Raw genomic sequence first — 25215 nt, forward strand, 5'->3', positions numbered from 1 at the left:
TAGCATGGGTATGCTGGGCCCCCGCAGCTCCAGGGACCACCACCTTCTCAGGGTTTCACTTATGTTAGGAAGGCGGCTGCGTGTCCCCCCTCCTGGCGCCAGTGAAGGCCCTGGGGACTGCAACCCCCCCCAGGGCCGGCTCCTGCAGTGTCCTGGGATGCGAACTCTGGGGACACTACTGTTTGCTATGACAGGGTGGGAGTCACGCGGCTCCCACCCTATCATAGCAAACCTGCTTTGGATTTTGGAAGCGAGAGCTGGGAAACCTTCTCCTGCTTCCAAATACCAAAGCTGGTTGCTTTTTCATACGGGGAGGTGCACGTCAGCAGCTCCCGGTGTAGAAAAGTAATGCCGACTCCTGCAGGACGCACAGAGCTGGCAGGACCGTGGGGGCAATGGGCCTTCCCACACCATCGCCAACGGTGAGGTCCGGCCCCGGGGGATGGGTTTCTCGGGCCGGAATTGGTCACTGGAGGGGGGCCGACACGGCCCGCTTCTCATTTAAAAAAAAATAATGAACATGTTTGCATGCTTCAAGGGATGGGGTCCCAGAGGCAAATGTAAATTAGTTAATGTGGACATTTAAAAAAAAAACATAGAGTCGCGGCTCTTAGCGCTGCCCCTTGTTTGAAAGCAATGTGTGCCCAGCTCTTAGTGTCGCACTCGAGTACTTCTCAAGTCTTTCAAACACCAAGGGGTATATTCTCAAGGACACATCGAAAAGTTAATGGCACTTTATCACAACCAAAATGGTGATAAATTTAACGCACCATTCACAAGCTGGAGTAAAAAGCCTATATCTCCAGTTTACTAGCGATAGCTGCCTCAAAAAGCATTGTCACGGATGACTCTGGCAAATATTGCTAATGAGATGTAGAGTAGGCGTTCCCGTGCAAAAAGTAGCGAACACATCAGTTCGCAAGTTTCTCAACCACCAGCAAGATCAGCGAAGAGAGTAAAAAAAACAGGTGATAAGGTGCATTAGTAGCAGGAAGCTTTTACCTGCCCTGAGCTGGGACAAAGTCGTACTACAAGCTGCAACATGAAAGGGAGCCCAGCCCAGAGCCACACCTGAATGCCAACAGATGCAATGAAGCCAATGATCATGCAGCTCGGACACCCAACACTGCTCTGACACTCCTTGCCACCAGCCCCTTGTCAGCCATCCCCCCCACACCCCCCACAAACAAATGTGACAGCAACCTTAGGAAATCTGGAACGTAACAAATTGGCTGATGTCGCACAGTTATAATTAAGAAGATGCATGCGAGGTTGGACAAATAAGAATCACAGTCATGTATGGATTTACATATAAAACATTTTATTTAAACAAAACAACAACAAATAAAACTATGTACAGGCACGTCGTGTCATCGCTGGACCATTTGTGAATCACGGTATGCAAGACAAAAAGCAAAATAAGATTGTGCATCATGTGTCCATCAAAGGAGAGAGATAGAGAGAAAGAGAAAGGGTGGGAAATTGAAAGAGAAAGAAAGAAACAGTGAGAAAGAGAGGAAGACAGAGAAAGAGAGAAAGAGTGAGAGAGAGGAAGAGTGAGAGAAAGTGTGAGATATGAGGAAGAGAGAGAGAAAGAAACAGTGGGAGAGAGAGGAAGAGAGAGAGAGACAGAGAGGAAGAGAGAGAGAAAGAGAAAGAATGAGAGAGAGAGAGAGAGAGAGAGAGAAAGAGACAGAGAAAGAGATTAAGAGTGTGAAAGAGAGAAAGGAATAGATAGAGAGTGAGAGAGAGAAAGAGTGTGAGTGACATAAAGAAAGAGATGGAGAGGGAGAGTGAGTCTTGACACTTTGGAGAGAATCCTCAAAGCTCACCTCTCTACCACTGGTGTGTCTCCAAACACATGCCGGGACAGTGCAGCCCTCAAGTTTAGTCATCTGAAACATAGTATAGAATCAGTAATGGCAGAGTACATACAAATGCACACACCTAATTCTCTGTTTTGCCCCTGCGCACCCAGGCTGCTGCACCCCATCGACTCCTGCCACCCAGATGTGTCTGACCGCCTCTGCGCACCCAGGCTGCTGTACCCCATCCACTCCCACTGCCCAGAGGTGTCTGACCGCTGCTGTGCACCCAGGCTGCTGCACCCCTTCCACTCCCCGGAGGTGAATGTCTGTTCCTGCGTACCCAGACTGCTTCACCCCATCCACTCTCACTGCCAGAGCTGTCTGCCCGCACGTGTGCATCCAGGCTGAGAGGAAGAGAGAGAGAAAGAAAGAAAGAGTGAGAGAGAGGAAGACAGAGAGAGAGGAAGACAGAGAAAGAGTGAGATATAAGAAAGCAAGAGAGAAAGAGAGAAACAGTGTGAGAGAGAGGATGAGAGAGAGAGAAAGTGCGACTGAGGGGAAGAGAGAGAGAGAAAGAGAAAGAATGAGAGAGAGCGAGGAAGAGACAGAGAAAGAGAGAAAGAATGTTACAGATAGGAAGGAAGAGATAGAGAGTGAGAGAGAGAGAGAAAGAGTGTGAGTGACAGAAAGGAAGAGATGGAGAGGGAGAGTGAGTGTTGACATTGTGGAGCAAATACTCACAGCTCACCTTTCTGCCACCGGTGGGTCTCCAACCACGTGCCGGGACAGTGCATCCCTCAAGTTTAGTCATCTGAAACTTAGTATAGAATCAGTAATGACAGAGTAAATACAACTGCACACACCTAATTCTCCATTTCACCCCTGCGCACCACGGCTGCTGTACCCCATCCACTCCAACTGCCCAGCGGTATCTGCCCGCTGCTGTCCATCCATTCTGCTGCACCCCATCCACTTCCACTGCCCAGAGGTGACTGCCCATTCCTGCGCACCCAGACTGCTGCACCACATCCACTCTCACTGCCAGAGGTGTCTGCCCGCTCCTGTGCACCCAGGCTGAGAGGAAGAGAGAGAGAAAGAGTGAGAGAGAGGAAGACAGAGAAAGAGAGAAAAAGAGAGAGAGAGAGGAAGAAATAGAAAGAAAGAGAGAAAGAGTGAGCTACAAGGAAGAAAGAGAGAAGGAGAGACAGTGTGAAAGAGAGGAGAGGGGAAGAAGGACTGAGACAGAGAGGAAGAGAGCGAGAATGAGAAAGACGGGAGAGAGAGGAAGAGACAGAGAAATAGAGAAAGAGTGTGAGAGAGAGAAAGGAAGAGATAGAGAGTGAGAGAGAGAGAAAGAGTGTGAGTGACCGAAAGGAGAGATGGAGAGGGAGAGTGAGTGTTGACATTGTGGAGAAAGTCCTCACAGCTCACCTTTCAGCTACTATTGTCGTGTCTCCAACCATGTGCCTGGAGATAGTACAGGCCTCAAGCTTAGTCATCTAAAACATAGTATGGAATCAGTAATGACAGAGTACATACAACTGTGCATGCCTAAATAGCTGTTCTGCCTTTGTGCATCCAACCTAGTGCACCCCATCCACTTCCACTGCCCAGAGGTGTCTGCCCGCCGCTGCGTACCCAGGCTGCTGCCCCCATCCACTTCCACTGCCCAGAGATGTCTGACCGATCCTGGGCTACTGCACCACATCTACTCCCACTGCCCGGAGGTGACTGCTCGCCGCTGCGCAAAAAAGGCTCTCTGCTTACCTTTTGCAAATTGCGTGTAGAAAAGAGGGTCTACCACGTGCCGCTGCAAGCCCCAAGCCTGGAGCCTGTGGACAGGGCACCCTGCATATCATGCAGCCTCATTACACAGGCCACCAGGTCTCACATTTGGTGCTGCATCTTGATTTTACCATGGCAGAGGACATACCAGTGCACCTGCTACCATCGCAGGTTGCGCACCCACTCAGCCCTTGCAATGCCACTAACTCAGTGCCCATTGAGGCCACGCCATGTGTTGTTTGATGGCTCAGGCCTACACTGCAGTCCAGCAGGGCACACAAAACCTGACCTGTCTGGACTGCCGGGATGGGGCATCATCGCAGGCTGCACACCCACTCGGCACTTACAGTGCCCCTAACACACTGCACTGAAAGTCACCGTCCTGTGGCGGTGTGCCTGTGCCAGCCGCAGTGCATCCGGTGCCACTCTCTGAAATAGAAAAGGCATGGAGCACATGCGCCCGATCCTTTTTATTAGCAGGGTCACGTGTCCTGTGACGCCCTTGCTTGATGGGTGTGGTGTGGGTGTAAACCAGCCATCAGGGAGTGGCTGTGGCGTACAGACAACTAGACCTGTGAGCAGCAGATCACTACAATGAAAATCTGGGTGAAGTAGCGTTGTTGTCCCTCCCTGTATGCGTAAGCGGAGTGGGCTGGCCTGGCGTATGCCAGTCCTGCGTGAGGCTGTGAACAATGACTCCGGAGCTCTGGGCGTCGTTCCATCCTAGGCTGTATGAGGAATCAACTGATGAGGGTGTCCCTGTTGTACTGCTACCACCACCCGGGAAGCAAGCGCCAATGTGTAACCCTGTGACCCAAGACCCAAAACACGGCCAACATGGAAGGTAGGGGGAATCACAGACCCTACATTCATCCATACTTCAACACATTAAAGATCATGCACATGACACAACTGTGTGGATATGAATGTTTATTGGACATTCAGTGGAGTGTTGCAGCTGTAGCAATACAGGGCTATGCAAAGCCCAAATTTCCGTTTTTGGCACATGGAAGGACTTGTGGTGCACTGAGGTAGGGGCAGCAGATGTGAAATCATACACAAAAGATTCTATCATAAAGGGTATATGAGTTGTGGTGCATTGAGATAGGGGCATCAGAAGTATTCTGCGTGTGCACAGCTAGCGATGATGCGTGGTCCGGGAGGGCCGCACTGATAGCAATATTCCCTACTGGACTGCGTCATCTGCAATTGCAACACGATCTGAATTGTAAGCCCTTCAGTCCGCAATGTAGATGAAAGGCAGTAGTCAGTAAAGACATCGAGGAAAGCTTTTTGACACTTGCCCTTGACAAAATCCATGGATATAGAGTACAATTCGGTCTGCAAGGAATAAATCAAGACTGAATTCAAATTGTGAGCTCTGCAGACCGCACTGTAGGTAACAAAAGATGAAATATGTATGGAATACATTGTTGAAATGTGTAGGTTTCGGGGACATTATAGTTAGTTGCCTACTGGACTCTGCAATCAATGAATAAAGGCTGAATTTGAATTGTGAGTTCTGCTGACCACAGTGTAGGCTGGAGGCAGCGGTCAGTAAAGGCCCACAGCCACATTCCTTTGACTTTAGCTCAACAGATTGGGAGCATTTGGTTTTCTTAACCGATTATAGTCTCTTACACAATTTGCATCTGTACTAATCTTGAATTGTGACTCATTCTGACTCATTGTCAGTGAAATTGCTCTCCCACCCTTGCAGCTCCACCATTAAGTGAGGGGCCCCTGCCCCTGCACTCTTAAGTGTTAGTGATCGAGGCCCTCCTCCACCCGCAGGTTTCCCTGCACCTCATCCCTGGTGGTCCAGTGGACCTCTGTCTCCTTTCTCTCACTCTGCTCCTTCACTCGTTTTTCTACCCTTTCTATCTTTCACCCTTCTGCACCTTTCTGCATCTCTGCTCTTTTGTGCCTTATTTCTGCCCATTTTCCCTTTCTCTCCCTCTGCTCCTTCACTCGTTTTCCTACCCTTTCTATCTTTCACCTTTCTGCACCTCTGCTCTTTTTTGCCTTATTTCTGCCCATTTTCCCTTTCTCTCCCTCTGCTCCTTCACTCGTTTTCACTCGTTTTTCTGCCCTTTCCATCTTTCACCTTTCTGCCCTTTTCTGCATCTCTGCTCTTTTGTGCCTTATTTCTGCTTATTTTCCCTTTTTTCTTTATCCCTTCTTTCCTCCCTTTACCTTTCCCTGCCCTATTTATTCACACTTCTATGCTGGAGTGGCATACGTTGGACCAGCCCACTGCGCTTCTGCCTACAGGCGTCGACGACACAGGTACCTGACCGAGATCTTCCCCACTGCCTGAGGTAACATGGTTGCTTCCACTGTCCATAACACTACAAGCAGCGGTAGTATATGGACACATGGAGAGGTTTGTGCTCTGCCTAGTGAGGTCTGTCCAGCATATCACTGCTACACTTGGCATTGTGTGCATTATTTTTGGTGGATGACTTGCGTCCTTCTCACATGTTTGGTTGCCACATCTCACAGCATTCAGCTATTGTGTGGTTGAGGGGCAATGCCGCGATAGTAGGGGGGTGGTCCGGGGGGAGGTCCTGAAGGTGGTTCCAATAGGTTTTGTGGGTTGGACGAGCATGACCTGTAGCTCTATGATGTGTTGGTCTTCGAATGTGATTCTGGGCTGGGCTCCTTTTCACACTGTAGTTAGTTATCCTACTTTACACTAGTAAAAGGCAGATGTTACATTCCTACTACTAACTGTCAGAGTCTCACAAGTCTTACCTATTACTTATGAGGCGATCTCGCAGAGGTGACATGAACCACCACCGCCTATCCCACCAAACCCTAGCAGATGCATAAATACCGACCAGGATGGAGATGGGACCGGGGGTAGAAGCTAGAGACCGGAAAAAAGGGGGACTTCCTGGGACCAGACAGGGGACCTTGCTAAGTCCTTGTAATCCCTCAGGACATGCGGTCTGAAATGTAAAGACAGGGGAAAGCTATTACTAAGGATGCACACCAATCTCCCTTCTGTCCTAAGGAATACTTAACACAAAAAAGGACAGTTTGGTTACCTGGTCTGTCTCGCTAAGGAAGTTATCAACAAGGCAGCTAAGACAAGCATGGGGGAGTAGTCTTGCACCTGGAAGTGCCCGTGGAAGTGCTCCGGTCTTTGGAGTCCAAAACAAGTACTAGCGCTCATGTGCACATGATTAGGAGAAAACCAAAACCAGCGCTCCTGCGCAAATAATAATATTGACCAAAATAAGTAACCAGCTCTCCTGCGCAGATAATAAGGAAGAGCCAAGTGTACCTGTACACAGGTGTCCAGGAATCCAATTAACAAGGCTTCTGAGGGGGAATAAACAGCCTGCACGTACTGGCAGGCTCTTATGTGCAGATCCGGGAACAGCTGCTTTTCATCCGAAACAAGGTCTCCAAAGTCAAGCGTGCCAGCGCGATGTGCACTAAAGCACTGGCGACATCCGCAGAGGAACAGCTACCAGCTGGAGGGCAACAGCGTTAATCCATAGCGCCGAACAGCTGAAGTTGCCGGCTGACATTTGCTGCAACCTGGAAGCGCTGTGGAAGGCGGCGTCTACTTCTGCCCACCGCAGCTAGACCACCAACCCAACTCCTCATCGTGAAGCCGCGTTCATGCTTCGTGAGCATGCAGAAGTCTTGCGCGGCTGTAACCATGACACTAAAGTAGCTTATTGCCTGTTTTTGGATTGCACCGCAGATTTGGCTGCTCGTTGAAAATATCGGGCAGTGGTATTTTAATGTTCTTTTTGCTCAGGAACACCTATTCTGCATAATATTAGCGTTAGTTGTTGGTGTCATTTGTGGTGATTTTTTTTGCGGAAGCTAATGCTGAAAAACTGGGGATATTGCCTGTTTTCACCAGTTTGAGAATGGAATGATAATTTAAAATTTCTGAAAAAACTATAGGTTTAATGAACATTCTAATTAGAAATTAGAATTTAAAAACCTTTGAAATTCACTGAAAAAAACACAGGTTTCAGGGACGTTATCGTTAGAAATAGCATTTTAAAAAACCTTAGAGATTCAATGAAAAAAAATAGGTTTCAGGGACGTTATAGTTAGTTGGGCATTTCACTCGTACAAAACCAGGAAAATTTGAAAGTTATAGTTGGTAGAGCTAACTATAACTCGTGCCCGCGATGCACTGCTGATGACATCACACAATACATCACTCATGACATGGTCAGTGACATCACTAATGACATCACTGATGACATCTCAAATGACATCACTGATGATATCATCCACATGATAATATGATACACCTCCAAACACCCTAATATTACCTTTGATACACCCACTCTAAAATATAGACTACCATTTTCAAACGGTAGTCTATATTCAAAGCAGTGGAATCACATGTGACAAGCAAGCAGGTGGAGCTCGCAGGACTCAGGAGCTGAGCAGGAGCAACGCGGACCGCTCTGCGAGCCGGAAAAAACGAAGAACCAAATCGGTGTTTGCTTCCGTCTCAAACTGGCTGACGGCGTGAAGCAAGGCAGATAACCCAGCGGTAAACTGCAGGTTCGGGCGCTGGTGCAGGTGGGAGCAGATGCTTGGTACCCGTCTTGGACCCAACCCGATCCTACCCGATCCGGCCTCGGCGCACTCAATTGCTCCAGGGGGCGTCTGGAGTAGCACCAAGGAAAGCGGCTCTGTCGGCAAAGGAAAAAGCCAAATAACTCACCGGCAGCCAAGGGCCCAGGTGAAAAACAGTTCTTGCCCTGGCTCTGTCCCCACCCCACCAGTTCCGGTAGTACACTCCACGGGGGGCCGTGCAGAGCGGTGCACGGAGACGAGCATTGGGGCCCAGGAGGGAGGAACACCGGTGGAGCACCAGAGCACCAGAGCACCAGAGCGGAGTGAGGAGCGGAGGAGGAGAAGCACTCCATGGGCACGGTGAGCAGGGAGCAGAGAGCAGAGAGCAGAGAGCCCCTGGCGTGTGAGGTGAGGAAGCAGGTAGCTGAGGTGAGCCACTCAACGACTCTGTTTTGACCTCCCTCGCCTGCAGCCCCCACCCCCTAGCCGCTCTATTTTAATTCATCACTTGCCACACGGTCAGCAACAGGGCACCAAGAACTAAGAAATAAGATCTAATAATCTTGTGCGCATAAAAGTCGGAGGCACTGATAAACAAAAAACCGAGCGCAGCTCAAAGACCACAGACTAAAGCCTAAAGTCTAAAAAAAGCCAGCTGTTACGCCATTCGACCCAAGCAACCTGACCTGACGCTACTCACCCTCTCACCCTCTTGCCTGGGGGGAAAAGTGTGGTGACATGGGGGGTGCATGAAGAGGCTCGAAGGCGCCCAAAAGAACGCAGCAATTGAAAAAAATAAAATAGGTCAAATAGCTCAGAATTCAATCAAAAAAATGCCTAGAGTGCCACCAGCGCCAGACAGCCCTTGCACTTGCTAGAGCACCGCAGATCTATCATACCTACACTGGACACCATACTCTGAAAGTCCTGCCAAGGCTGCCTGCCAGGATTGCAAGGGAGGACCAAACATCGTTGAATATTCAGCAGCAGCCGCCGCCCTTGAGGCAGCCCGGCGAAACTGCTGGTCTGTTGGATGTTTCGAACTCCAGCTTTATTCCAAGTCCCCTCCACCCTTACACCAGCGTATCCCCAACAATGAGGACTAGAAATTCAAATTTGACCCAACTTCAGGAGAAGCCACGACCCCACAAATCAGCAAGCAGACAAAAGGCCAAGCTATTTTACCCACCAAACGAAAATTATGTTAGCTGGATCACCAACTCACTAGACAAGATCCTCCCTCTCCAGAGATCCTCATCTAAAAGAATGCAGAGATCAGCGCCCTGGTTCTCTGACCGTTTAAGAGAACTAAAACGCTGCTGCAGGCAACGAGAGAGAGCCTGGCGTATGGATTTTCTTCCGGAAAAAAAAGACGCTTATAAAGAGGCATTAAAAACTTACAGAGATGGGATCAGAACAGCGAAAGCAACTTTCTATTCTGACAAAATCCTTGAGGCCAAATCAAAGCCCAGGGAAATCTTCCAGATAATAAAAAACTGCTCAAATGTCACCACCGCCCCCCCTCCGATTAAAACCCAAGATCAATGCAACGAGCTTGCGGACTTTTTTCACAATAAAGTCCTGAAAATTTACTCTACCTTTCAAACAGGACTCACAGCTCCTGAGACAGCCTAACCACCCTCTCCTAGAACACTCCCCCCCCTTGTCCAGCCAACCCTCGAGCACTTCCCTCCCTTGGACCTCGACACCCTTGGTAAAATGGCACGACAAGTCAAATCGGGTTCCCCACGCGACCCAGCTCCACCAGAAGTTTTGATGCAAGCACATGAAGCCACCCTGCCTGTTATCCTAGAACTCCTTAACACATCCATAGCCTCATGTGTTGTTCCTACAGCATGGAAACAAGCCATGGTGCGGGCGCTGCTGAAGAAACCGAATTTGAACCCTGACGATTATTCCAACTATCGTCCCATCTCTCTTCTCCCTTGGGCTGGGAAGGTGTTGTAAAAATATATAAACATCCAACTGGTCCAGTTTATTGAAAACCACTCCTTACTGGACACATCCCAGAAAGGCTTCAGACCAAAACATGGCACCGAAACTGCCTTATTAGCGGTCGCCGAGGAATCTCGAAGGGTTCTGGATCAAGGAGGATCAGAGGCAGTGATCCTCCTTGATCTAAGCGCCGCCTTCGATACGGTCAGCTATGCCACCCTGCTGAACCGTCTCCGGGACATCGGAGTCTCTGGCGACGCTCTAAGGTGGTTCGGCTCCTTCCTGTCCGACAGATCTTTTCAGATCTTCGATGGTGACACAATATCAACCAGCAAACCCCTCAGCTGTGGAGTACCACAGGGCTCCTCTTTGAGCCCTGTGTTATTCAATGTCTACATGAAACCACTGGCTGGAATCGTCGAACCGTACGGCATCAAAATTGTGTCGTACGCCGACGACACTCAGTTAGTGGTGTCATTGGCTCAAGAAAACATCAGTCACCCCCAAGGAGGCCTGCTGAGCTGCCTAGAGGACATCAAGGAGTGGATGACCAGCTCCTCCCTCGAATTAAATGGAGATAAAACCGAGCTTATGCTCCTACGCCCAGCTTCACCAACATCTTTTATCTCCTTGTGGCCCCAAGCCCTGGGCACTCCTCCCACCCCAAAGGAAAGCGTCAAGAGCCTAGGAGTGTGGCTGGACAGCAAGTTGTCCTTTTCCACCCAGGCGACCAAGCTGTCCGCCACTTGCTTCGGTATTCTCAAAACGCTAAGGAAGGTCCTTCCACTGCTACCTCTAGAAGCAAAAAAAGTGGCAATCCAAGGCCTCATCCAGTCCCGCCTCGATTCAAACAATGCTCTATACGGAGGGGCCCCCGAGATGACTCTCCGGAAACTCCAGATAGTGCAGAACTGCGCAGCACGCACCCTGTTAAAGTTTCCACGAACCCAGTCAGCCAGACCGGCATTGAAAAGTCTTCACTGGCTGCCAGTTAAACACAGAGTGTCATTCAAGGCACTGTGCATCGCACACCGGGCATTTTGGAAAACAGGACCTGCTATTAACAGCAAGCTTGTCATTCCCTACCACCCAAACAGGAATCTCCGCTCCTCCGAGGCTCTCCTGGCAGTGGTTCCTCGAGTGAAGAGAGCTAGATCCGGGGGTAGGCTGTTCTCATTGAATACCGCTAAACTTTGGAACACCCTCCCCCTCTCACTCCAATCCAACTCGGACCTGCTGTCATTCCGCAAAAAACTGAAGACTTTATTATTCTCCCAAGCCTCCGAGCTTTAATGTGTCACGTCACTGTCCCTCCGATTCTTACCCCTAGCGCTTGGACGCCCCCGGGCAGCAATCGCGCTTAATAAATCGATTTCCATTCCATTCCATTCCATTCCTGGCAGAGGGAGTTTCAACCTAGGGCTGGGACCAGTGCCCAAGGACGGAGAACCAGCGGGAGCAACCGGAGCCACATCATTTACATCGGACTCATCCGCACCGGCACCAGCAGCTCGGCTACGGAAGAGCCGAAGCCCAGCCAATGCCACCGCCAATATATCTAACCCCAGCACTACAAAAATCACTACTGGGCCAGGCGGGTATAGAAATATATAAGGGACTTTTAGTGCTCCAAAACACCCACACCAACTGAAGCTAGTGGGGGCTCGAAGCATCCATCCACCACACGCTTGGGACAACCCCCTCGTTCTATTGACACGTCAACGGAGGAGGGGAATCCTCTAAGCCCCACAGCTCCTTGGCGGCAACCCACTCCATTTTCATCCAAAATAATTATGCTCCAAGGGGGAAGACCCTCCGTACCTTAACCTATTGTATTCTTTAACACAATATAGATCTGCACAAATCTTTGTCTCAACACACTTAATCAAGTACAATCCTGATAAAGTTCTGACTCGTGATAATGCCACATATGCCATACCCTCTTTAAATACAGAACTTCCAATGTTCACCAAAGCACTATCTACACTTAAACCTTGAGATTTATGAATTGTCACCGCATATGCCAAACAAACAGGAAACTGTTTTCGGCAAACATATAAGTCTTTTACAAGCAAAAATCTAGCAGAACAACAACTGATTTGTTGTACTTGCTCAATGCCATCAAATTTAATTTTTAAAAATTCAATTCCACCTTCATTTCTATAATTCACAAAATCAACAACATGACTAATTGCTCCATTAACCAGAACTCTTTCAACATTTAAATTACTTCTCAAAATGATACGACAATTTAAACACTCATTCATAGTCTTTTCAAAAACCAGCAATTTTTGATATACTCTTCTCTAATGAATCCAATTTTGATTTCAAATTTTCTGACAAAATAATTGTTGCTCCCATATGCTCTATTTTATCTATAGCTTCCAGTTTCACAATCTCTTCATTTTCTAACTTTAACATTTTGTTGTTGAAAATGGAACATCAAACATATGCATTAGATTTGAGACCATGCTTACTTCATCAATGATAAGAAGTTTCATTTTGTTCAGGACACTGGAACCTTTAGAACACGCATCTCCAGATAGCTTGTGGTATTGCAAATTATTATCATGCTCAACTGGTAGCATCAGTAAACGATGTAGAGTAATCCCTTTAATGTTATGTGCTGCCAGCCCAGTTGGAGCGGTTACAACACAAGACAGCGGAGCGGTGATTCAGACCTTTTCTGCAGATAAGTTGCAATTGCTTTAATCAGAAAACTTTTTCCAGTTCCCGTTTCTCCACTCACGTACAGACAGGCTTAAATGATGCACATGAGCACTCTTGTTTCTCATGACTGAATCCATGTTCAGTCTGTGCTGTGACTTCCTCATATATCTTTTTCTGCTCAACGTTTAGTTGTTTCACCAAATCTTCCAAGTTAACTACATCCTCTTGAGCTTGTTCCATAGCTCTTTCCATCTCATCCATGGCAGTGGCAGCTTCATTTTGGATAATTGGTCCTCCTAGTGGATCCTGACTCAATGAAGTAGAACTCTGACTGTCTTGAGAACTGTCTCTAGCTATCTCTGCAGCAATTGTGGCTTCTTGCTCTATTTCTTCGTTCAACATTTGCAGATAATTTGGAAAAACAGGACATTCTATGGTATCCTTAGCTGCATTAAAAGAATCTTCGTAACAGAAAAAATCTCCAAGTAGTTCCTTTTCTGTACGCCATGACTTAAAGAGTTGCAAAAGAGCTAAATAGTAAAATTCCCTTTTGTCTGGAGATTTGCAACTCAATTTTCGATGATTAATCAAATGGCCTTTTCTATGCTTCACTAGACATCCTTCACACCCAATGACAGCATATTTTCCATTATTGATATCTTCTGTGATGTTCCTCTTATAACTATAGTTTTGCAGAACTTCATACAAACAAGTGTTCTCAAGATGACTACTTCTATTTGGATAGTATGTATCCAACATGTTTGTCTTCAAAATACCTGTACTGTTTGGTTCTTTCTCCGCCAAATACTCAATTTCTTGTACAGATTTCAAAACTCGGTTTCGTGTTGCAGCAAGACCTAGACTCACACAAATGATTGTACTAGATTTGGCATAGAGACTTGCTGATGATAACCGATCAGAACATTAATATGCTCCAATTTCTCGATGCAACAACATCTTCAGACTGAAACTGTATAATTTCTTACTTAGACTCTTTTCATGTGAAATGTCCTCCCACATCTGCTTCAGTTCTGTCTTTTCTTTTTTTGTGATGTAAGACGTCACATATCGAGCCACAGCAATAGAGTTGTCAGCAAACTGAATATCCATGTTAGCATTCCACATGGACAAAATCACTGGGTTGTAGTCGTTGATGTACTTGGACTCTTCATTTCTTTTTAAATTGTATGTATTTTTTGGTGATTTCCTCGTCACAGTACGTTGCAGAGAAGACATCAAATTATTTACTCTTCCTTTAGAAATCACTGATTGTGGAAACCCAAAACGACATTTTGTGTAGAACTTGTCCTTGTTTCTGAATTTTCGACGACAGTACTTTCCACAACGATGGGATTGAAAGCGTAAAACTTGTTGCCTTAAACTGTTTTCTTCAGTAGTTTTCGGAACAGCACATGTTGAATATTCTTCAATAAAACTCATCACTGTGTCATCCGAATCAGTTCCAAATTTGGGTGCATCTTTAAACCATACCAACATATGTATGTGAGGAGCACCTCTCGCTTGATACTACTTTCTGCAAAAGAAATCCAAAACCTCTCCAAGGGGAGAATTTTTTGTTGTTGATAATAAAAGACATCAAAGCTTCAAATCTATGATTGAAATATCTGCATACATTCACTGGATCCAAAAAACACAGTTCTCCAGGTGTTTTGAATTCTATATTTTGTATGTTTGAATTTGCCTCGCGTAGAAATTGAAGTAAGTCGTCCCATGCATACTCAGCACAGCTAAGAGTGAGGAATCATGTAGGAGGTCCTAAGTTTCTTAGCATAGAATTCAATTCCCCATGACGACGGAACCAATACTCGTTTGTACCACTCTGACATGCCACAAGATTGATTAGCTGAGATTTTAAAATACTGTCTTGCAGATTGACTATCTCCATAAAGTCCGTCACCGAAACATTTCACAGATGTGCTCCACTTTCCAGTATATGGTTCACTGCATAAAAAAGCCCAGACAAGTCACTTTCATACAGTAGATGAAACAAATACGGAATACATTGACGAAACCTTGGATCTTCAGCATATAATTTTAAAGTCCGGTATTCAGTTGCAGGAATTTGAACTGGTCGATCGTCATATCGTCCTCCTCGACCTGTTGGAAATAACTGTGGAAAACAACAAGCTTCCAAACTTGCTTCCCATACACTAATGGGACTTCCTTTTGCTGCTTTCATTTGAAACAAGTCAATTGCATTCCCCATTACTTCTTTGGAATGCAAAGGATGAACAGTATAATGTTCATATATTTCTTCACTTCTAGACACATCAACTTTTTCAATTTGGCCGGCTGAACAAGCACTGTCTTCTTCTGCAGCTGTTTCCTCTGCTCCAACACATACGTGTTTGTAGTACTCATTGTTTTTGACCAAATAAAACGTTGCCTTTTTGACTTTCCTAACATCCACTAAATCTTGCCAGATTTTCTTACTCTTTGTCGGAACCCCATTAACTAGAATAACCAGAGGTTCCTCTTCCACTTTTTTTACACCAATTGTATCAATATTTTTCTTGAAATCTAGAGGCAAATAAACAACTCTTCCCTTTAATACTCTCTGTAAATCTGAAGGAGGCAATTTCCCTATCTTAGGCTCCATGTGAACAATAGCCTGAAAAGGATAGACACATTGAATCAAACTAGATTCATAGGTATTTAAATCCATCAATTCAGAAGGAATGTCTACCAACTCAAGATCATTATGAACTGCTCTAGCAGGCATTCTGTTTTCATTTAATTTGTTAAAACAATAATTACAAATACGCTGATCAGAACTCAAATCAAAAGAATTCCCCACCAACAAATACGTTGCAAAATCCTTCCATTCACTATTATTTTCCATTTCACTTTTTGCATATAAATCAACTAAGCTAGTCTGAATCTTATAATGAGTCAGTCGACAACACACACAAGTAAAATTAGGCCTTTCACTTGATTTCACCTTAAACTTGGTAATTTCCTGGTCAAACTTTTCTGTACTTGAAATCTGTACATTGTCTTCCACATTACCTTCTATTACTGTGTCAATTTCTACACTGTCCTCTTTTTCACCAAAATAACAAAACTCAATTTCTTCACAAATGTTCTTCACATCTAAATCAGATCCATGCAAAAGAGCACTGTTTAACTGTTTAAGCTTAAGTGCTGGACTTTTTGCATAATACAACCTTCTCACTAATTTCCTCATTTTATTATGATGCACTGCTAACATCCTGAAATGATAAAAAACACTCTGACATACTTTTCTAGAAAGACAAGCCAGTGAATGCCCATGCAAACCTGTGTTTTCTCTCACTCTGCAAGGACCTAAGTCTTGCAACATCTTCCTTTTCTGTTTTAGGCTTTTCTTACTATATGTACGTAAGAAATTACGAAGCAAATCGATTGAATCCTGTCGCACACTATAAATACTACTACACTTCCAAGTGTACACTGGACCCTTAGTGCGTCTCCCTAAAACGTCATCAGCTAACACCTCTTTTGAATCTCTAGACACAAGTTTCTCTTTTTCAATCGGACAACCGTCTTTCACCTCATATGCTCGACCACTGGTGTCAACTGCATGCACCAAAACATTCTCCTGGAAGTAACTCTACTCATTAAAAAATGGCTCACAACTTCAACTATGCATCCATTCTCCAGAAAAAACTTCACAAAAATTAGTCCGATTAATTATTCTTTTCCATCTACTGTTCGATTTGAAAACATCAATTGCCTTGTTAAGTATCCTAATTCTATTGATTACTAAAATAAATATTTTTTTCTTAACTTCAAAAGCCTGATCAACAATCTTCTATACACTTTTCTTTTTCTTGTAAAAAGCAGCTCTCTGTTTACCTTTCTTAGCATTTTTTAACACATTTAAAACTACCCTATTGCGAAACATTCATCTACGAATGTCCCTAAATTGGTTTTGCCTTCTATTCCTATACATACTGTTCTCTCCTGCTCCAGTAGTAACATTTTTGGGGGGCCTCTCCTTTCTTTTCAAATTTGCTCTCTCCTTCTGTATAATCACATTCCCATTAACATTTTTTTTTGATCTACATATGATCCGAAAAAAAGACTTAGTTGTCTTACCATGAGCATTTTTGGTGTTTTTTGAAGTATTTTTTGTAGGGGAGTACTTTAATTCCGTTGCTGTTTTTGATTTTTTCCGCTTGGCATCTTTCCTTCTCCCCTGCCTTGAGGGCATATTTCCTTACTATTGAAATCTTGATTTCAATCTGTGGTAAAGAAAAAAATAACACATTATAGACCACTATTACCAAACAACAAAGTAATGACAATAAGCAAACGATATAAACACTAGTTTACACCATATCTAAGTTTATACCACAGCAACTATGTAACTAGGAGTATGACAGAGAAAAAGAGCTAGAGGGAGTAACACAAAGAGACAGAGGGAGTCATACAAAGAAACAGGTAGAGGGAGTAAAACATAGAGAAGGAGTAAGATAGAGAGAGTGTATAATATGTTGTAAGACAGAGAAAGGATGTAATAGGGAGAGGGAGTTAGTCAAAGAAAGGGAGAAATGGAGTAAGTCAGAAAAAGGGTGAAACAGGGTGTAAGACAGAGAGAGGGTGTAAGAGGATGTAAGACAGAGAGAGGGTGTTAGAAGGGGAGAGGATGTAAAAAAAGAATAAAACAGAGAGAGCCTGTAAAAGGGAGAGAGAGAGAGTAAGTTTGAGAGAGGGTGAAAGAGGGAGTAAATCAGAGAGAGAATGTAACAAGGAGTAAGTCAGACAGACGATGTAACAGGAAGAGAGGAAGAGAATAAAAAAGTCAGGGAGAGAGGGTGTAAAACAGACAAAAGGTGTAATAGGGAGTAAGTCAGGGAGAGAATGTTACAAAGAGAAAGGTTGCAAGACGGAGTAAATCAGGAAGAGGATGTATGAGAGAGTAGGACTTAGAAATTGCTGTAAAAAAAGAGAGAGAGGGAATAAATCAGAGACAGGGTGTAAGAGAAAGTAAGTCAAAGAGCGAGTGTAAGAGAGTGTAACACAGAGTCAGGATGTAAAAAGGAATAAGTCAGAGAGAGGGTGTTAGAAGGGGACAGGTGGAAAATAGAGTAAGTGAGGAAGAGAATATCAGAGAGACTAATACATTCTTGATAATGCTTGGTAAAGAAATGTTGGTGCATAAAGGAATTGTATTTTGTAAATGAGTGAGGTTTCAGTAGTTTAATGAAATGCTTGTACATTTGACCTGTGCTCTGCTTTTTAAATGTTATTTAAAAAAAGATTACGGGCACATGAATTGATTTTACATTATGGACAAGGATTAGATAGTGTCTGCATGATTTAAAAACATATATTAGCACATTTCACAATCATGCCACCTGTGTTTTCTCAGATTAGTAAGCAGATTGTGCAGATGAGGTGAGGCCTGTCCAGGTGTGCAGAGAAGTTGAGGCCTGTGTCCAATAGTGCAATGGACAGGACTCACCTCCTCTGACCCCTAGACAAGCCTCACCTCCTCCGTGTCCCCTGGACAAGCCTCAACGTATTGGATATAATAGATCGTAACAGGATGCAGATGAGTTGAGACTTGACCAGAGGTGCAGATGAGGTGAGGCCTGTCCTGGGGAGCAGAGGTGGTGAGGCCTGTGTCTAAGAGTGCAGTGGACTGGACTTCATGAAGCCTCTCTCCCACTGCACTCTTAGACACGGGCCTCACCTCCTTTGCACCCCTGGACAGGCCTCTCTCCCACTACACTCTTGAACACAGGCCTCACCTCCTCTGTACCCCTGTACAAGCCTCACCTCATCTGCAACCCTGAACAGTCCTCACCTCAACTGCACCCCTGGACAGGCCTCACCTCATCTACACCCCTGGACAGGCCTCACCTCATCTGCACAATCTACTTCCTAATCTGACGAAACACAGGTGACATGATTGTGAAAGGTTCAAATATATTTATTTAATCTTGCAGACACTATTTATTCCTTCTCAAAACTGTAAAAGCCATTCATTTGCCCCAAAATCATTTTTTAAATTACATTTAAGAAACAGTGCGCAGGTCCTATGTACAAGCATTCAATTTCACTACTGAAACCTCACTATTTCACAAAATACAATTCCTCTCTCTTGCAAACATTGATACCAAGCATTACAAAAAACATGACACAAACCAACAAGAAAGAAGCTCAATCTGCTTCCTAATCTGAGGTAACGCAGGTAACATCATTGTGAAAGGTTCAAATATATTTATTTAATCATGCAGACACTATTTATTACTTCTCAAAAATGTAAAAGACATTCATTTACCCCAAAATCGTTTTTTAAATAACATTTTAGAAACAGAGTGCAGGTCCTATGTACAAGCATTCAATTTCACTACTGAAACCTCACTATTTCACAAAATGCAATTCCTCTATCTTGCATATGTTGATATCAAGCATTATGAAAAAACATGACACAAACCAACAAGAAAGAGGCTCAATCTCCTTCCTAATCTGAGGTAACGCAGGTGACATTGTGAAAGGTTAAAATATATTTATTTATTCATGCAGACACTATTTATTCCTTCTCAAAAATGTAAAAGCCATTCATTTACCCCAAAATCGTTTTTTAAATAACATTTTAGAAACAGAGCGCAGGTCCTATGTAAAAGCATTCAATTTCACTTCTGAAACCTCACTATTTCACAAAATACAATTCCTCTCTCTTGCAAACATTGATACCAAGCATTATCAAAAAACATGACACAAACCAACAAGAAAGAAGCTCAATCTACTTCCTAATCTGAGGTAACGCAGGTGACATCATTGTGAAAGGTTCAAATATATTTATTTAATCATGCAGACACTATTTATTCCTTCTCAAAAATGTAAAAGCCATTCATTTACCCCATAATCGTTTTTTAAATAACATTTTAGACACAGAGCGCAGTTCCTATGTACAAGCATTCAATTTCACTACTGACACCTCACTATTTCACAAAATGCAATTCCTCTATCTTGCAAATGTTGATACCAAGCATTATCAAAAAACATGACACAAACCAACAAGAAAGAAGCTCAATCTGCTTCCTAATCTGAGGTAACGCAGGTGACATTGTGAAAGGTTAAAATATATTTATTTAATCATGCAGACACTATTTATTCCTTCTCAAAAATGTAAAAGCCATTCATTTACCCCAAAATCGTTTTTTAAATAACATTTTAGAAATAGAGCGCAGGTCCTATGTAAAAGCATTCAATTTCACTTCTGAAACCTCAATATTTCACAAAATACAATTCCTCTCTCTTGCAAACATTGATACCAAGCATTATCAAAAAACATGACACAAACCAACAAGAAAGAAGCTCAATCTACTTCCTAATCTGAGGTAACGCAGGTGACATCATTGTGAAAGGTTCAAATATATTTATTTAATCATGCAGACACTATTTATTCCTTCTCAAAAATGTAAAAGCCATTCATTTACCCCATAATCGTTTTTTAAATAACATTTTAGACACAGAGCGCAGTTCCTATGTACAAGCATTCTATTTCACTACTGACACCTCACTATTTCACAAAATGCAATTCCTCTATCTTGCAAATGTTGATACCAAGCATTATCAAAAAACATGACACAAACCAACAAGAAAGAAGCTCAATCTGCTTCCTAATCTGAGGTAAAACAGGTGACATCATTAGGAAAGGTTCAAATATATTTATTTAATCATGCAGACACTATTTATTCCTTCTCAAAAATGTAAAAGCCATTAATTTACCCCAAAATCGTTTTTCACATCACATTTAAGAAACATAGCACAGGTCCTATGTACAAGCATTCCATGTCACTACTGAAACTTCTCAATTTTACAAAATACAATTCCTCTATGCAGCAACATCTTTTTACCAAGCATTATCAAAAAACATGACACAAAGCAACATTAAAATCCACAATCTGCTTCCAAATCTTCTTCATAGAGCATACAAGTCTCTATCTGTATTAAATGAATCATTACTTACCTTTACAAATGCTTTGGGGATTGAGAACAGTGTCAGACACACACACCAATTTTTCTTTAGCAGAGCAAAAGGTATGCACTCCAGACACTGCAAACATGACTGCCACAGAAAACCTCTAATTCTACACACATATGCCTCATGTCAACCAATTAAAACTCTTCCCTCACTATTTTCAAACAAACACCCTTCCCCCCTCAGCCCTTTCAACCTGTTACCATAGCAACTCCCTCCTCACTGAACTCTCAGGTTTAAAAGTTTATTCTACAATGTTGCAAATGACCTCAGCAAGGATGTTTGACCTCTCAATACACCAGCTTATCCGGTGCAATGTTTCTTTAAATGACTTTTTCTTAACCATTCAAATTACTTCTTTCAGAGAACAGAACCATGCACCCTAACTTTCAGTTTTCATCTATCTGAATCCACCAATCATTGCTTGTGATTCAAGAGCAGTGAAACTCCACAGTTATTTTTTTGTAAACTCCTACTGTTCCAACTGCCATTTCATTCCCACACTTCATCTGACTGCACCAGAACCTCCTCTCACCATGTATTCTGTCTGGATTATTGGACATAGCTACATCCACTGGGCTCAAAGGTACACAGCTATCAGAAATTTTCACAACCTTGATTTACCAAATGTGGACATCAAGTGGATTGGCCAGAGAGGATTGAGATGTCATCAATTGATACCATTGGTGAAATCCTTTTTGCATCTGCCACACCCTGACCTCATAATTGTGCACTGTGGAGGAAATGACTTGGGCACTTTGACTGGGGTAGGTCTGGAAATGCTTTTAAAGGACACCTTTGGGCAATTGATGGCACTTTTTCCACAAACTGCCTTGGTATATTCCAATATATGTCAAAGACAGAAATGGAAGTGGTCCAACCAATTTTGTCCACAATTTGAGAAAGCACAGAAACATGTGAATAAATCTGTTTCTGCTTACATGAGAGACTATGGAATGGGTTCAATATACAACAATAACATGGGTTACAATATGCAAGATATCTACAGAGGAGATGGTGTGCACTTCTCAGATAAGGGAAATAGAATATTCCTCCTGAATTTAAAACTGTGCATTGGAACCTACTTGTAGGTACCTAAATCAGCCACAGAACCCAAAAGCTCTTTTCAGGGCTACCCTACCTCTGATCACTGAAAATGATCATCTTACTCTAATTTTTTTCACTATTTTTCACCAAAGTACGCTCCCCGGTACGCTCCCCGGTGCTCGCGGATTTTGCGGATTTTCAGTAAATTCGCAATCCGCGAACGCTCGCGAATTTACCGAAAATCGGCAAATTCGCACGCAGCGGATTTTTTTTTCTTGGTGATACAATTTTGCGGCGTGCGGTGTAAGTTCGCTATTGCGAACATGTAGGTGCGGCGGGCAGCAACAATCTCGCACTCGCGAAATTACAAAAATTGCAATTCTGCACAAGAAATCTACTAGCAAGCAGCATAGACCTTCTGAAAATGATGATTTTTATCAGAATAACTCCTCAGGTTGACATTTGCCTGCACTTTTTTGGATTTGAGGCCTTTTGATTTTCTTTGGATAACTTTTGGATTAGAAATCAACTTTCTCATATAAGCTTGGTGGGCATACAGTTGCTGTAATGCTGTTCTGCAGAAAAACGAGTTTTGCAAAAGTGAAAGCAGGTTCAAAAGTTCAAACTCATCATTAGCCCCTTCCACGCTGATGACGAGCTGGGCTCGTCATGGCGTAACCTCCTCGCACGCTGATGATGAGCCCAGCTCGTCACGTAACATGCGATTTACAAAATCTCAGCATGAGAGCGGAATTCCGCTAGTGCGCATGAGGTTAGTAACCGTTCCCTGTAGTGCTTCTTGACAAGGGCCCCTCCAGAGTTTAGTTGCTAGTTGCAACAATTGTATGACCCTGCTCTGACCCTCACAGCAGGCTCATAGAATAGCTACAAGTAGGCCACAAAGGTCCTGGAAAAAAAATTGCACTGCAACAGAAAGCAAATTACAGATAAGGAAGCAGGTGCCAGACTGGAATTTTAAAACAGTGACACATTAATAAATCAACCCCAAATTAATTCATGTCAGTTGAAGCAGGCAGGTGTGCTTGCTTTTTCCCCCCATAATCTACAGTGATGATGAACCAGAGGGTGGAATTGATGTACCAGAGGGTGGCATGGGTGAAACAGAGGGTGGCAGGGGTGAAACAGAGGTTGCTGGGAACCTGTGATGATGAACCAGACGTAGAAACAACATAATCGTGACCGTTGCGAGCCGACATGTAAGTTCGCAATTGCAAACTGGTACAAAACACTCGCGAACTGTCAGAAATCCTTGCGAACTGGCAGAAATCCTTGCAAACACAAAAAAAAAATCTGCAAATTCGCGAGAATTCGCGGATTTAGCGGATTGCGAGTTCGCAAATTCGCAAAATTTGCGAACGCCAGATTCGCAAAATTCGCCCATGCTTACTCCTAAACCCCCTCAGAAAACCTAGAGGGTCAGGGGGTGTCTACCGTGCCCCCTTTCACCCATTCCCAATGTTGTTTGTCCTCCATCTTGCATCTCAATTCTACCGAAACACAAAATGGCGGACTCCTGTAGCGCTACCGGTGCGCGTACCGGAGCGCGCACCAGTAAGCGCTCCCCCAAAATTTTAGAAGTTAATTTACATACAAACCACTGGAGACACTTTCACCAAATATAGAATAGGCCCTACTACATACCAGTCCCAACCATTTTCCCAAATTTGGTGGAATTCCATTGAGCCATTTGGGCTGTAGCCCTGTCTAAATATCCTGAGGTAAATTACATGACAAAAACACATATGAAAGTGTTAGAATTTACAACCAATTAAAATGTTACTTTTGTTTTGTACTTTTATTTGCTGACATTTGATTGGTTATGTACATGAATATATATGAAAAATGAGAGGGAAACACAGCCATTTTGACTAGTACTACCTGAGGTACATTTGTAAAGGATTTTCACTCAAAACTTCAACTGCTTTCACAAAGGTAAGCTGTTAATTTGTAAGGGGAACTATGTTGTGCACTTTAAGTTAATTTGGAAAAACGTTTTCTGATAGTTAGTTACTGTCCCTCTGTTATAGTTATAGATTGAGATAGGCTTCTCTGTTATAGTTATGGATTGAGTTAGGCTTCTCTGGTATAATTATGAATTTACTTAGGCTTCATCACATGCACTTTTTAATATTTCTACTTCCTGCCTGAAACCATACACTGCCCAAAGATAACTTCACTGTTAAAAACTCAGAAGTACCTGTCTGAACTGAAACCCAACAGTACCCTAACTCTATTGATCTAGTTATTTTTTATACAATTTACAGCAAGAAAATGGAAGGAAAAGAAGAGTCCAATAATATTTCTTTTGAAATTATGGTTGAGAACAATCCTGAGGAAAATATAGTTGACTTGGATTTCATGGATGAGTCTCTGGTCCAAGAATTAATTGACTGTTTGGAAACAATTGAATCATGCAATCAAAATTATGAGGAGATTCCAGACAATCTGATGTTGGAGGTTCTATTACATTTTGAAAATTCTGAAGAATAAATTTATATTTAATAATTAAAAATTGTTTGAGACATTATTCATTTTTATATGTAATTCAGAAAGTGATACCAAAATGATTATAATATAAAGTGAGACTTATAGTATACTGTACAACTTTTTTGTGTTACGTAGTAAGTTTGCTCATAGTTATTTCCTTTCTCACACTATATTATCTCCAATGTCTATTTGACATCTCTTTTTTATCTCCTGCCTCCTTTCTCTCACTGTCTGTCTCTAATGCACCATATCAACACCAATTTTGTGTAGATTCAGAAGAGAGTAAAATGTAATACTTGAAAACATCATAAGAGAGCAGGGTAGACTACCCATGATCCCCTAGGCCTTCTCAGGGAGTGCTTAAAGGATCTGTTTCTGCTTTCCTGACAGACTATGGCATGGATTCCATATACCACAATAACTTCTGTAACAACATGCAAGATATCTACAGAGGAGACGGTGTACATTGAATTTAAGACTCTGCATTGGTACCTACATGTTGGTACTTAAATCACCCACACAACACAACAACTCTATTCAGAGCTACCCTACCTCTAAGCACTTTAAATTATTATTTTTCTGGTTCACTGGGTTTTTCCTATGGTACGCTCCCCGGTATGCTCCCGGGTGCGCGTACCAGGCGCTCCCCCCATGAAAATCGAAAAAAAACATTGTTTTGTCCCGCGGGGCCATTTTATGTCCCCCACATCAAACCTAGGAGGTCAGGGGGGTCTACCCTGCCCCCTTTTGGTCATTTCCCCCTTTGTTTTTGCCACCCAGTAAAGTACACTGCCGAGACACATAATTTAAGTGCTAATTGGACATTAATTGAATGGAGGGCACTAAGCCTGAATTGTATTAATACACGTGAACGCATAT

This window comes from Lissotriton vulgaris, chromosome 5 (genome assembly GCF_964263255.1).
Source record: "Lissotriton vulgaris chromosome 5, aLisVul1.2, whole genome shotgun sequence".
Taxonomy (NCBI): Eukaryota; Metazoa; Chordata; class Amphibia; order Caudata; family Salamandridae; genus Lissotriton; species Lissotriton vulgaris.